Genomic DNA, 13,808 nt, shown 5'->3' on the forward strand with positions numbered 1-13,808 from the left:
CCCGTGTGCGTGCGCGCTCCAAACTCTGGCTCGCCGCGGCCGGGGCGGGGGCGGGGGCGGGGGCGGGAGCTGCACGGGGAGCTGCCGGGGAGGTTGCATTGTGGCGCCGCGGTGCTCCCGGGTGCTCCCCGGTGCTCGCCCTGGAGCACCCGGGTTGTTAGAACGGGGAGGCTAGGATGGCCGTGTGCTCCAGGGGGAGATTGGAGGCTGCTTTGTTTTGCTCTGCAGTGTGTGTGCGCGCGCGCGCGCGCGTGTGTGTGTGTGTGTGTGTGTGTGTGTTTTCCTTGCAGAGCAAAGAATGGAACTGGCACGAGTTCATTTCTCAGTCGGTGGGGGTGAGAGGGAGGGACCGTACAAAGAGAGCTCCGCCTGCTGTCCCTCTGCTTGCATTGCTGCAGGCCCTTAGCTGCCTGCACCGCGGGAGTGTGTGCGTGTGCGTGTGCGTGCGTGTTAGAGTTAGTTTTATTTAATACCTTGGATTCCGACTGCGCGAGGGGTGTGCTGTGCAGGGCATTCATCCCCGAAAGCCAGGCTGGTTGTTAATGGAGAACGACTTCCATTGAAGCCCGAGTAGGCGTGTTACATGAATCTGGCGCAGCCAGAAGCACAGGAAATAACTCCCGCTGCGAGTGAGGTTGCATAACTATAGCGCAGAAGATGCCTCTGTGGCACGAACTGCTCTGCACGGGGGCGGAACGGTTATTGAATAGGCAGCTGTCACTTCTGCATTGTTACAGGACAATGTATGCATTCATCTCGAGAGGTTTTTGCACGGAAACCTGCTGGGGCTCCAGCCGGGAGTCCAGGGTCTGCGGGACCGGAGAACTCACAGCTCCTGGCTCTGTAAATGCTGTTAGTTAGCCCTTTCCTACCTAGAAAGCCAGCCTGTATCCCATGCGGCCCGGGGACCGGATCCGAAGTTCCTGACGCATCTCCCGAGCTATCAGTCTAGCTTTGGATACGGTGCTGTTCTCTTCGTTCTGGGGTTTGTGTGACCTGAGAGTAAGGGTTGCTACTCCTGCCGCCTTGAGGGATAGAACGGTTCCCCGGGACAAGGAAAGTGGGAAGACGCCCCACACACACACACAAACAGGCCAGCCCTCCTCATCTGCCCTGTCTCCAGCAGGTTTCAGGATTGCTGCTTTCTAGAATGCATGTACACTAGCCTGTTAACAGTGTTTTACTTAATAAACACTTAATAAGCATCGGAATAAAGGAGCCAAACTACTCAGGTGGCCTCCCCGCCCCCCCCCCCAAAAAAAAGCCCCTTGATTTCCAAGGTTTCTTTTATGTAACTCTTGCTTCTTGCGTGGGCAGCAGCATTGTCCTTGCTGAGAGGGAGAAAAGGGCAGTGGTGGTGGCTGGAAGAAGTGAGGGGATCTGTGATAGTCAGAAGTTACCCCCTTAACCCTAAACATGTTTTTGTTTTGTTTTGTTTTGTTTTGTTTTGTTTTGATCTTGTTCCTGGGAAGACCCTGTTACTGGGAGTGTCGGTTGGGGCCTGCTCTCCTTCTGTGGCTTCTCAGACTTGAATCAAGTCCCATCCGTTATAATTTGCGTGTTCGGTGCAAGTTACCTGAATTCTGCCTGTGGAACATGGGGATAATAGTGCCTAATTCATGGAGCTGCTGTCCTGATTAATGAGGTGATAATATACATGAAGCACTTACAACAGATTAAGAGCTCAATAAATCCTAGCTCTTACTCTGATATTGTAAAATGGAGATGATGTTACACTCACTCCATGGTGAGATCGTGCCAGTGGCTCTGAAGGTGAGGCGCAGCCTATGGCTCTTCTTCTGTGTGCCGCTCTTGCTAGACACGTGGCCTGGCCCTTAGCAAGCTATCAGTAAACGAGTGCCCTGTGAGAGTCATGATTAAGTACAAGGAAAGTTGAGTCACTTGCAAAGGCCTCCTTTCCTTTTGAAGAAATTTGCATCTGCTCCAGGTTCAGCTGCATCAGGGAAGGAATCGATTACAGGCTTTGGGAGAAACTATGAAAACCGTCTTGGCCGTCCTGTGCAAGGAACTGTGCTGGCCACTTTCACGCACGTTGCTTACCTGACGGGGCAATCTATGTTCACTAGTCCAAATTAATGAGTTTTAGATTGTTCCCAATCCTATAACCAAGACACAGGCCTGAAACTTTCCTTGCCTTTGGTGTCCCCCATACCACTCTCAGGACATTTTTGTGCCCTTCTTTTGAAGGTTGAAGGTTGCATTTCTAGCCCTCACCCCTCACCTAGTTGTTGAAGATCTTACCAGATTTTTTTTTTAGAAAATTGTCTTGGTCTGGACAGAGAATTCTACTTTCAAACAATCGGAAATGGTCCTATGTCAAGATTCAGGGGGCCACTTTCTGTCAGCAGCTACCCTAAGCTCAAGAGGCCGCATTGCTCTCTCCCAGTGTCTGCACCTTTACCAGTACAAGAGACAGAGTGACCAAATGCAACGTGCGGATCCTGATTTGAACAAATAGTTTTCAATTTGAGATGATTGGGGAAACAAATGCTAATTGGAGATTGATGATGATAAGGGATTTTTTTTAAATATTAGTGTTGTGGTTGTGTGTTTTTTATTTAGTCTTCATCTTTTTAGAAATAGATACCGAAATATCTTACAGATGAAATGATATATCTGAGGTTTGCTTCAAAATCCTTCAGTGGGCTCGCTTCGGCAGCACATATACTAAAATCCTTCAGTGGGGTGAGGAGTGGGAAGAAATAGGCAGGGATAGAGATGAAACAAGATTGGCTATGGAACAACAATGAGCACATTCTCATTATTATTTCATACCTTTGAAATTTTCTACAATAAAAATTTTTAAAAATATTCTGCAAGAATTGCTTTAATGCAGATTCCTTAGCCCCACTCCCAAGACTGTGATCAGCAGATCTGTAATGAAACTGACAGATCTGCTCTTCCAGAAGTATGCCAGGTACTTGGTCCTTCTTAGCCGTTCACAGTCTTCTCCCCTTTTCCTTGCAACTACTTTTCATCTCCAAACACATGTCTCCAAACACATGTCTCCAAACACATCCCTACCTAAGAACCTCTGTTCCAGCAGCACACAGGAAAGAATGGCCCAACATACATCATAGGCTAAGACAGATCAAGGCCAAAGAGTTGGTTCAGCTAGGGAAGGGGTATCTCGTAAGACTTGAAAAGCTGTGTGAGAAGATAAATACAGATACAGATCACAGTTTCTACCTGAAATTCCAACTCCATTCAGTTGGCACAGCTACCAATGAGCACTAGTCAAAATTCTGTGCCCCTGTCATGGGTCACCAGGGCTGAGGTGTGCTTGTATTTACTTGGTTGCGTTTTCTCAGGTGGGTCTGTGGGAAAGAGGCTGGTCATGCTAGCTGCTGCTCACAGGTGGCTCTCATTACTATTGTCATCAGTTTTAGGAATTCACCACGACCACTTACAAACTTGTTAAAGATGATTAATTATCAAAAGCATGTATGGGCCAACAGTACAAGTGCCAGGTAACTGCTGGGATAGGACATCCTCACAGTTAAGAAGGTACAAGTGGGGGACGCCTGGGTGGCTCAGCAGTTTAGCGCCTGCCTTCGGCCTGGGATGTGATCCTGGGGTCCTGGGATCGAGTCCCACATCGGGCTCCCTGCGTGGAGCCTGCTTCTCCCTCTGCCTATGTTTCTGCCCCTCTCTCTGTGTCTCTCATGAATAAATAAATAAAATATTAAAAAAAAAAAAAGAAGGTACAAGTGGGTTCTGGGTCCTAGGTAGGTAGGGTTCAGACCAGGGTTCACAAGGTCAGCAAAGGTGGCCTGTCCTCACAGAGACACTGGCAGATGGCAGGTAGCACTCCAACTCTCCCTCAAGGCGCTCTCCCTCTTTCCAGACTGCTCAGTCCATGGCGATCATCTTTCTTATGAACCCAGATTGTATCTTCTCAAATTCTTTTATTTTTGCCTGTACTGTTTTACCCTTGTGTTGATAATTCTCTCTCTCTCTCTCTCTCTCTCTCTCTCTCTCTCTAATCAACTTGTTCTGGATTTATGTTGCTTTTCCCAGTTAAATTTTAAGTGACTTGAAGGCAGGGGCTGCATTTCATACATTCCAGCAGTTGTTTTAAGTATCGAAGGCTTTTCCGGTGAAATATGATACCAAAGCCCCTTTATGTATAAAAATGAAGCTGTATTGGGATCCCTGGGTGGCGCAGCGGTTTAGCGCCTGCCTTTGGCCCAGGGCGTGGTCCTGGAGACCCAGGATCGAATCCCACGTCAGGCTCCCGGTGCATGGAGCCTGCTTCTCCCTCTGCCTGTGTCTCTGCCTCTCTCTCTATCTCTCTGTGACTATCATAAATAAATTTTTTAAAAAATTAAAAAATAAAATTAAAAAAAATGAAGCTGTATTGACTGACACAGGGATGGAAATTCAGAGCCCCCACCCCCACCCCTCAGCTACTTACTGCGACCTGAACACTACAGCATTACAGCAGTTCAGCATTTCACGCCCGCCATCCCTTGTGCTAATAAGCTCTCAGCAGAGATTCGTATACTTGAAAAGCCAAGAGGAGATAGATAATCGTGCCAACATGTGAGGTTCTAACAGTGCATAAAATACATATTCACATTTCATTTCTAAACATTACCCCTGCCCGAGCAGATGTTTTAAAATTTTAAATTTGAAAACTATAGTTGAATGTGCCTAAATCAAAGGGGATTGATTCTATTTTCATGCTGTACTTTAATGAACAATCTTTTTTCTTCATCTTCCTTTTTTTTTTTTTTTTAGTGTAACCAGTCTCTTGGCTAATGAGCTCTGCCTCTCAGTGGAATTACTAAATGGTAACCATGTTTCTAAATAGTTTCCTTGCCTCTGGCATGGGTCTGTTTCTCCATCACTAGGGTTTCCATGTTCCTCCAAACTAATACAAAGTATAAAGGATAAGTATGCTATTTTATTTTTCTCCCAAAGGACTACAATTGTTGGTCTGGCAGTATCCGGTGAGTGTGAAATCAGTTTACTTTTAATGCTATAACTGCCTTTTACAGGAAGTTTCCACAAGATTACAACCAGTACAAGGGAAATGAGCAGTGTGCGATTTCCTTTCTTTTCAGCATAATCTTAGCAGGGAGGATGCTTACCAGGCTCCACACTGCTAAATAAAGCACTTCTCCTTTACCATCATTCTTCCAAACGGATTTGGCATGCATGTTCCTTGAAGGTTATACCCCATTACAGTAAATCTGAAGGATTGAAATATCTGTTACGTAACATTTCCAAGGCTATGTGCATGCAACAAATTCAGTACAACAAAGGGTCTAGATGATTCCTTGGATTTTGTTTTAAATATGGCATTTGACTTCCCTTTTAGTGAATAATACTTAGTCATTGTATACTGAAATCTGGAATGTCCTTTAGGAACTTACCTTCCTAACACCTTTGCCTACTAGGTATTATCACCAATTCCAATTTACAGAAAGAATTAGGACCTGACGATTAGAGAGGCTAGGTGACTTACCAGAGGTCACATGTTCGTGAGGCTGTAGCTAGAGCTCAAACTAAAATTTTCTCCATGAAAAACCTGTGTGTGTTTTCCTTTTGTTTTCCCCCTGAGTGTTTTCGTGTGTTTGTGTGTGTGTGTGTGTGTGTGTGTGTGTGTGTGTGTTTTGATATTAGATATAGCTGCCTTTTATGATGCTCAGGTACATCAATTCCCTTATACCATCAGTTCCAGAAGCAAAAACATCTGGTTGTCTTTTGGTTGATGCTATTAGCTCTCACGGTAGCCACTAGCCATGAGTGGCTGTTTAAATTAAAATCAATTAAATTCAATAAAATTAAAAAATTGGCTCAGTGGTTGAGCATCTGCCTTTGGCTCAGGGTGTGATCCTGGAGTCCTGGGATTGAGTCCTGCATCAGGCTCCCTGCATCAGGCTCCCTGCATGGAGCCTGCTTCTCCCTCTGCCTATGTCTCTGCTTCTCTCTGTGTATCTGTCATGAATCAGTAAATAAAAAAATATTTTTTAAAAAAGAAGTCAATATTAAAAAATTCACTCAGTGGTCATACTAGCTACATTTCAAGTGCTTAACTACCATGGGTGGTTAATGGCTACTATTCTGGAGTTCAGATATAGAATACTTCTACCATCACAAAAAGTTCTTTTGGGTACTTTCATGTGCAGATGTGTTGCTTAAACAACACAGGTATTTATCTTGTTATTAATATAGACATCTAACAATGATGCTTTCAAATATGTTATTATTGGTTTGAACTGTACAATGTATTCCCTCTTTTAATCTAAGATATGTCTTCGTTGCCATCAACTGAGTTTAAAAAAGAGGACAATTTCTTACGTAGAGCCTTTGATAAACCCACAGAAGATATCTATATTGAGAGGCAGTAATGCATTTATTTATGTATTATGTATTTATTTAATAAAAATGCTTTAAATCCTTATGTTAAATACTGTATGTAAATCCTTGCTGCTCAGAACAGCATAGCTTTCCCTGGGAGCTTGCTAGAAATGCAAACTCTTGGGCTCCACCCCAGTCCTGCTGAATTCTAATCTGTATTCTAACCAGATCCCTAGGTGATTCAACTGCACATTAAAGTTTAAGAAGCCCTGCTGTAAATCATCTCTGTCTCTGGCAGGTGGCTTTTCCTAACCTTGACTAGGTGCATCATTCTCCAGGCTTGTCTAGCGTCAAAATATATAAAAGTCAGATATTCTCACATCTTTTTCAGCCCTTGTTCCTGCTCCTTTTCCCCCAAAAGAGGATTTTGTTCCTATTTTCTTTTATCCTCTTCTTTCTGGTCTAGAATTTAGACCACTCAGCATCTTCTCTCTGCTCCTCCTAGACCAAGTCCAGGACACTCGGAGGCTCCACATAGTTCCATGACTCTCCGCCAGGGAACTGTGCCGTGAGGGCTGCATGTCTCCTCCTCCCTCCTCATCTCTCTTTTCTCTTAGATCTCCCTACTTCCCTAAAAAGCATTCCTTCTTTTTTCCAACTCTCTTTTTCTGCCTTACCTGAAAGCTTCCTCCTCTTTCTACTCTGCAATATCATGCTTTCCATGAGACTTCATCACACTCTCTTGGGCATGTTAAAGCCTGGCAGTTGTCCACAAGCCACTCAGGGGGTCTGAAAACATTACATCTTTGCTATAACTTCTATTTGCTCTATTCTGACTTAAAAACAAAACTTAAGGTCGCCTGGGTGACTCAGTGGTTGAGCATCTGCCTTCGGCTCTGGGCGTGATCCTGGGGTCCCAGGATCAAGTCCCACATCGGGCTCCCTGCAGGGAGCCTGCTTCTCCCTCTGCCTGTGTCTCTGACTCTCTGTGTGTGTGTGTCTCATGAATAAATAAATAAAATCTTTTGAAAAACAAAACGAAAGTTATGACCTGTCATTTACATACCGAATTGGCCCTTCCAGCCCTCTACCTGGGATGGTAATGTATGTATATGTTTATATATATAATCTGTATTGTTTAGCAGTTGTAATAACAAGAATATAGAAGTTTAGGTGATGGGGTGGGAAGAGAGCTATAAAGGAAATGTCAGTATTAGAGGGAAAAGATAGCAGTTATTTTTATTACCTGTTTTGTATACCATCTTGTGTTATCTAAGTGTTTCCTTTTGGTTTTCTGTGTCTTCCTAGATATGTCGTAAAATTTTGGAGACCAGCAAAAAGGCTGTTGCAAAGGTCTACCTAAGAAATAATTAGGGTATTAGTCAGGGGCCAGAGAGAAGAGGATGGATAAAAGATATGTAGGTGAGAGAATATTCAGGGCTACTTAGATGCTAGGAGGAGGCCTGCTTTCCAGAAATCTACAGTCTAGCTAGGGAGACATTAAAAACCAAAAGGAAACATTTAGAAAAAACAAGATGTTATCTGAATCAATGCCATGACAAGTAATAAAAATAAGTGCTGTTGTTTTCCTCTAATGACACTGATCTTCTTAGCATCCCCAAATATGTCCATTTTGGAATTCTATGACAGTATCTTTAATTGGTCTGTGTAAGAAAATCTAAATATATGCCATATTGAAGAATGCTACATTTAAAAATTATTAGATGCGAAAAAAAAATTATTAGATGTGGAAAAATTCCATTATGGTTACATCTGGCCAGTCCTTACCTTACCAGACAGAGATGTTTTCTTTCTCCCCAAGATTTTAAATCCTAAGAAGACACTGACCATCCTTCATACTAGAGAATGCCACCCTCAGCCCTAAAGCTCTTTATCAGGAAGCTAAAACACTTCACACCCTTATTGTCTTCTGGGTTTTAGCCAATCTTTGTTTATTTCAAGTTTCCTTCCTTTGTTGAATCATCCCAGTCTTCCTTCTGGGGCCCCTGCCAAGCTGTGCCAAGGACTTAGTCTCTCTTAACCTGCCTTATTGTACTTGCTTATTTTAAGTGTGTCTCCTGATATTTTCCATGGAGCTTTCTAGAATTGATTTGGGAAAACAAAATTGCTTGCTACACCCTACATTATTTGGTCTAGTCTACATCCTAGAAATGTGGTTATTCTTCCTACATCCCAGGATACTATTCTTAACTGTGTATTTGTTTAATGTCTATATTTAGTTACCCATTATTTCCAAGTTCTTCTAAACCCCAACATACATCTGTGTCAAATTATTTTTGCATAATAACTTATAAAGTGAGATGTCTGGTAGGTGCTTATTAACTGTCATTTTATGCAGTACTGGTAATTGATTGCTCTTAAAGGACAACTTTTAATTTATATTTTGTGTTTCTATCTCTGAAGCTCCTACTCATTCAAATGTATAAATGATATTAGAGATTTTGGCCAAACTTTCATTCAAATTCATAAATTCTATTTATGTATTATCCCAGGTTGTCCTTTGCTTTTCATGTAGCTACAATATCAAATTTCCTTGGAAATCACTTGAATGTAACTCATTTAATTCTGACAATAACCATTTCTTGTTTTGTTTTGTTTTTTAATTCTTCCTCATGGTGTTCACTTCTGATAGAGAGCTTTTACAAAACCAAAGTACTTAGTAAAAGATAGAACTTTCAGGTAACTATCATTAGGATTTGTTAGAGAGTGGTCCCTAGGAGCAACTCTCAAAGGATCCATCTTTGATACAGTCACAGACGATAACTATTATCAGAAGAATTCATTAACTAATTAGTTACTGAAATATGCCAGGCTCAGTACTAGGGATGAAATTAAAGCAGCACTTGACTTCAAGGAGCGTGTGTCCAGTGAAGATGTAAATACGTAAATTCCCATTCCCATGGGAAGTGCTCTGTGTTATGAGTGAAGTGCTATAGGAGCAACTCATTTGCTTCATAGAAAATGGAGGATTAACAGGAGAGCGTTTAGGGAGAAACTTAGTTTTCCCCCTTTTGTGTAGGGGAAAAGCCCAGTTCTACTGTGTTTTCTCCCCTGCGTGTCTCCTTTACTTTTACACAACACACTTCACTTTGAGGCAACAAATAGGTGGAGCTTTTTCCCCACACTGAGTATTTTCCTGCAACACCAGCTGGGCATCCTACAATTTAACTCCTTTCTGATACCATCTACCCCAAAGTGGCATCAGATTCCACAGGTTAAGGCCCTCAGTCCCATAAAACTGCCCCTATCCCCCCACCCCCACCCCGATCCTGACCACTGCCCCTGCTTTTGCCTCAACTTCAGAAGCCAGTCACAATCCCAGGCCTTCTAACCAACCGGCTCTAGATCAGAGGTTCCAACAACAACCACCACCACCAACCCCCCCCCCCCCCCCCCCGCCGCCAGGTTTGTTTAATTTGCTAGAGTGGCTCACAGAACACAGGGAAACATTTACTTACATTTACCAATTTATTTTAAAAAGGATATGATAAAGGATACAGATGAACATCCAGATGGAAGAGATGAGTAGGGCAAGGTATGTGGGAAGGGGTGCAGAGCTTCCATGCCCTCTCCAGGCGCATCACTCTCCCAGCACCCATGTGTGTTCACCAACCTGGGTGCTTCCTGAACCCCTTACTGTTGGGATTTTATGGAGACTTCCTCACGTAGACATGATCAATTATTAACTCAGTTTCTAGCCCCTCTCCCTTCTGTGGAGAATAAGGGGTATGGCTAAAAATTCCAAGCTTCTAATCATGGCTTGGTTTTTCTGATGACCAGCCCCCACCCAGAAGCCATCTAGGAAGCCACCCAAAGTCACCTCATTTGAACAAAAGATGCTCTTAATGCTCTTATCACTCAGGAATTTACAAGGGTTTTAGGAGGTCTGTGTCAGGGACGGGGTCAAAGACCAATATTAGAACAAGAGATGCTCCTAGTGTTCTTATCACTTAGGAAATTACAAGGGTTTTAGGATCTCTGTGCCAGGAACTGGAAGCAGAGACCAATATATGTACTTTCTACTTTTTCACAGTGAGTTACCATAAAACATTATTGTGAAACATAAACAAGGACAATGAAATGAAAAAACATCCTTGAAAATGGCTTCACCCATGTGTTCAAGGAAAGTGTGAATAGGAAAAACAAAATGCTGATGACTGTTTTATTCATGTAACTTCAACCTCTAAAGGGACAATTGGAGCTAAGAGAGATCCGATCAGTGTTTGGTTCTTTTTTGCATACTTACAAAAGAAGGTCAGAATGCTGAAGATGAAGCCCCCTCTAAGGATGAAGTGCTCACAGCCACTCCCCACCCCTCAGTCTGTTTAAATATGTAACTCCTTTCACCAATACCTATCATTTTCCTGGGGAGAACGTCTGATAAACTATGCAGTGATCTGATGGATATTTATGTGGCTGGCTTATTTATTTTCAGTTGTATTATCTGGAAGTTATTTATGGTACAGGCCCTGTTGATTTATTTCAACAATCTGCTAATTACTACCAAAATGCTCCAAGAATATAATCTCTTACACAACGCACTTTGTTTTGATTCACAGTTCAAGAACCGTCTATGGTTGCTTTTTGTATACTAAATGCCCAAGGCCACCTGTCCTGCTTCTTATCTCATCCATCCCAATGTTGTTCCCACTGGGCTTTCCATTTCTCTGGTCTCTCTACTGAGTGCATGTAAAAATTCTCTCCTGGACATTATTCTGTGTCTATTTTAATCCACAAAGTGTTCTTAGGTTCCTAGGGTATGTCTTGAATATCAAATTAAGAAAACAGGAGTTCTGCTTTCTAAGATTTCTTTTATCTTCCCAGAATGTCTAGTGTTGTACCCTCAACGATGTTGAGATGGAAGTTGCCCATTGTCTTCTCAAAATCTGAAGGGAGCTCATGTGAACCTGGGTCATCATGAGCAATTAAAAACAGTAATATTAAAAGGCATGAAATAATTAATATCAAGATGAAGAAATCCCAAGACTTAATCAGCTACCTCAAGCCAGATATATTGGAGTTGAAGTTTGCTACAGTGAATTTAATATATATATATCATCACAGTAATCCCCAAGTGCAAAGACACAAATACCAAACTGCCCTTTTTAGTCTTTTAAAACTAAAACAAGTGCTTCTGGCAAAAACTTAGAACTCTACAGGAAAACAGTACAGAGTAAGAGGACTCCAATTTCACATGTCTCAAAGGTGACTACTATTAATAGTTTAGAATATATAATTTTAGATGCTTTTCTATGTATTCACACATACGCATAATACAAACAAATTTTATATATTATTCGCCTTCCTTTTTAACATGCCATGTACATTGTCAATTAGTATTCGTTCTTTTAAATGGTTATAAAGTATTTTATAATGTAAGTATATTATAAATTATGTATCTATTTTTCTCTATCAATGCACATCAATCTGATTATTTCCAGATTTGGGGGTTTTTTTTAGTAGAAACAACACGTCAATGAGCATCCTTGTTTACTTATCTATGGGCTTAGGCATCAAGATTTCTCTCAGAAAGATTTGTTTAAGTGAAATCACAAGGTCAAAGAGAATGCACATTTTAAATAAGAGAAGATAATGCCAAATTGTCTTCCAAAAACAATCTTCCATTTTTTAAATCAATTATCTTCTCAGCAAGAATGTATGAGAGTACCCTTTTCTCTACACCCTCAAGTGGATATTAACAATCTTTTCATTTTTGTGAGTGTTAAGGCCACCCAATATGGTATCTTACTGTTGTTTTATTTTGCATTTCCCTAACCACTAGGTTTCATGTTAGTCATATTTCTTCTTCAGTGAATTCCATAATCCATCTGTTTTTCATTAACTTATCTGTCTCAATTTCCTGAGGTGTACCCTTAGCTGAATATTGTTGTGAAGTAACCTTTATGAATATACTTATTTCTTAAACATGGTTATCAGTGGGCCACTTTCTTTTCTGGCAAAAATAATAAAAAGGAAAAGTATTGTTTATAAAGGCTTTTCAAATTTTTCTTTCCTATATTCAATATTCTATTTTTATTTATGTACTTTTATTTTTTTTAAGATTTTTTTAAATATATTTACTCATGAGAGAGAGAGAGAGGCAGAGACATAGGCAGACGGAGAAGCAGGCTCCGCGCAGGGAGCCCGACATGGGACTCGATCCGAGGTCTCCAGGATCACGCCCTGGGCCGAAGTCGGCGCTAAACCACTGAGTCACCCGGGCTGCCCTATTTATGTACTTTTAAAATTCGCTTTTTTTCCAGTCACACAGAAACACTGTATACGCTGTACTCAGACTAGCAGTAGCAACACATATACTCTAGGCAGGACTTCAATGGAAGTGCATATGATCTATTACTGTAAAATATTAATTTGTCCATAATGATCCCCCAGCACAGCTTCCCCAACACAAAGGTGTTAACCAAAATTAGCATTATTCCTAAAACCAGCATTATGAGGTGGATACCTAACTTTCTCCTCTCCCAGGCTAATAATAATAATGTACAATAACCCTTTCGATAAATACAAGTAGGCAAATGTTGCTGGACTTTTCTATATAAAATTGTGGTACAGTTTTCTTCCCTGGTGGAGGACATGAAGACCCTCATAATAGCTAACATCGGGTGCTTACTGCATATGCCAGGCTCTGCTTCATATGTTTACATATATTAATGCTAATCTCATCGTGGGATAGGGGTTATTAGTATCATCTCTGTTTTAGGAATGAAGAAATGAAAGCACGTAATGCTAAATACCTTGCTTGAGTAGATTGCACAGCAAGAACGCAGCAGAGCCCTGATTCAAACTCAGGCCATCTGATTCCAGAGCCCCAGTCATAGCCAGAATGCCTGGCTTGCATGATCCGTGTTTGACTAGTATAGTAATAGAGGAAAATGAACCATAAGAAAAAGGACATGGACAAGGGAAGAAAGAAAAGAAGTGAAGGATAAGAAAAAGAAAGGAAAAGAGAAAAAGAAAGAGAAAAAAGATAAAGGGAAAGAAGTAAAGAAAGAAGAGGGAAAGGAAAGAAAGAAAGGAAGGAAGGAAGGAAGGAAGGAAGGAAGGAAGGAAGGAAGGAAGGAAGGAAGGAAAGAAGGAAGAAAAGAGAAAAAAGAGAAGAGAAAGAAAAGAAAGACAAGCTGAAGCAAAAGAAAAGGAAGGAGAGGAGATATGCAAGAAAGAACCCAGGGAATTAGCCTCCCACCCTCACGCTACCAATTCAATGGCCAACTGACCGGGCCTTGGTCACAGTGTCACTGATGAAATGCACCGCGTTGTGGGTCTAGTGTTTCTCGAGCTCCCTAGCCCTTGACCCAAGTACCCGTTCTCTCTCTCTCTCTCTCCCCCCCCCCCCCCCCACACACACACATACATGCCCCATGCAGACTTACTTCTTCCAACTTGGAGACTTATCCTGGTTTGCCCTTGCTGTACTTCACGGAGTCACAAAAATTGTA

The sequence above is a fragment of the Vulpes lagopus genome, chromosome 2 (assembly GCF_018345385.1).
Source record: "Vulpes lagopus strain Blue_001 chromosome 2, ASM1834538v1, whole genome shotgun sequence".
Taxonomy (NCBI): Eukaryota; Metazoa; Chordata; class Mammalia; order Carnivora; family Canidae; genus Vulpes; species Vulpes lagopus.